The sequence below is a fragment of the Vitis vinifera genome, chromosome 18 (assembly GCF_030704535.1).
Source record: "Vitis vinifera cultivar Pinot Noir 40024 chromosome 18, ASM3070453v1".
NCBI lineage: Eukaryota > Viridiplantae > Streptophyta > Magnoliopsida > Vitales > Vitaceae > Vitis > Vitis vinifera.
In genome coordinates this window covers 22,932,582-22,934,745 of record NC_081822.1, presented here as the reverse complement: position 1 = coordinate 22,934,745, position 2,164 = coordinate 22,932,582, and the positions used below count along the sequence as shown (strand labels likewise).

Sequence of the window (2,164 nt, the reverse complement as noted above, 5' to 3'; positions counted from 1 at the left end):
GGGTTTGGGTCATGTCCTTATGCAACATGGAAAAGTTGTGGCTTATGCTTCTAGACAGTTGAAGTCTTATGAGCGAAATTACCCCACTCATGATTTGTAGTTAGCTATAGTGATTTTTGCACTTAAGATTTGGAGACATTTTCTTTTTGGTACAACTTGTGAAATATTCACTGATCATAAGAGCATGAATTATTTGTTTTCCCAAAAGGAATTGAGCATGAGACAGAGAAGATGGATAGAACTACTTAAGGATTATGATTGTATTATTTAGTATCATCCAGGGAAGACGAATGTTGTAGCTTATACCTTACGCAGGAAATCTGTTGGTTCTCTAGCAACTATTAAAGATTGTCATAGGCATTTAATAGAGGATTTGAGGAGTTTACATGTCCATATTAGAGTTTTGGACTCAGAAGCACTTGTGGCGAATGTCAGAGTGCAAACAGACTTAGGAGAATTAAGGCCTTACAAAATAACGATTTGAAATTAGTGCAACTTATGGAGGAGGTTAAAAAGAGTAGTAAACCTGACTTTGTTTTATCAGATGATGGGATTTTGAGGTTTAGGACTAGACTTTGTGTCCCAAATGATGGAGACCTAAGGAGAAAGCTTTTGGAGGAAGCTCATTGTTCTAAGCTTGTGACCCACCTAAGAGGGACAAATATGTACAAAGATTTGAGGCAGAATTATTGATGGTCAGGTATGAAGCGAGATATTGAAAAATTTGTGGCTTAGTGTTTGGTGTGTCAACAAGTGAAAGTTAAGCATCAATGACTATTAGGGTCTTTGCAACCACTTTCTATTCCTAAGGGGAAGTGAGAACATATTACTATGGATTTTGTGACAGGGTTACCAAGGACCTTAGGGGGCAATAATGCTATTTGGGTGATTGTTGATCGATTGACAAAGTTTGCTCACTTTTTGCCTATTAAAGTCAATTTCTCTATGGACTGTCTAACTTCTTTATATGTTAGGGAGATTGTGAGGATGCATGGTGTACCTATTTCTATAGTGTATGATAGAAATCCTCATTTTACTTCTAGATTTTGGCATAGTCTACAGAAAGCTTTGGGTACTAAATTGAGTTTCAGTACTACTTTCCATCCTTAGACTGATGGTCAATTAGAAAGGTTAATTCAAGTTTTGGAAGATTTGTTGAGAGCTTGTACTTTAGACCTAAAAGGTAATTGAGATGATTACTTACCTTTAGTAGAATTTGCTTATAATAATAGTTTTCAAGCTAGCATTGGATGACACATTTTGAGGGGCTATATTGTAGGAAATGTCGATCTCCTGTTTGTTGGGATGATGTTGGAGAAAGAAAACTTTTGGGGCCTGAACTTGTGCAATTGACTGTTGAAAAAGTTGCCTTAATTAAAGAGAAATTAAAAATAGCTCAAAGTAGACATAAAAATTATGTTGACAATCACAGACGGGATTTGGAGTTTGAGGTAGGTGATCATGTTTTCTTAAAAGTTTCGCCTATGAAATCTATAATGAGATTTGGGAGAAAGGGAAAGCTCAGTCCTCGATTTGTGGGTCCATTCGAAATATTTGAAAGAGTAGGGACTTTGGCATATAAAGTGGCCTTACCCCCAAGCTTGTCTAAGATTCATAATGTATTCCATATTTCAACTTTGAGGAAATATGTTTTTGATATTTCTCATATTGTGGAGTTGGAGCCTATTTAGATTTCTGAAGACTTGACTTATGAAGAAGTACCAATTCAGATTGTGGATATGATGGACAAGGTACTACGTCATGCTGTTGTCGAGTTAGTAAAGATCCAATGGAGCAATCACAGTATTCAAGAAGCCACTTGGGAATTAGAAGAGGATATAAGAGAAAAACACCCACATATTTTTCAAGACCCAGGTATATCAAGTTTAGAGGACTAAACTTTTGTTGAGGAGGGGAGGATGTAACACCCCAAAATTAACTCTAGGGGCAGAATAATAAATTATAAAGTAATTAATTAGTTAATTAAACTCATTAAAGGTGAAAAAGTCCTTTTACCATTAATAATCCTAGGTATAAATTAGATTTTGTCTTCTTTATTCAAAAAACCCTATTAATCAAAATTAGAGAATTGGAGATCGTAGGGCTGAAGGTTAGAGGTTAGAGTTTGAAGTTTAGATTTTTCTAGGTAAAATTTTAACTCTAA

General features: G+C 35.4%; 1 pseudogene; it reads left to right on the top strand.

The window, feature by feature from the left end:
* The first annotated feature begins 831 nt into the window (after positions 1-831).
* LOC132253139 (uncharacterized) lies at positions 832-1,898 on the top strand (annotated as a pseudogene).
* Positions 1,899-2,164: the final 266 nt, after the last annotated feature.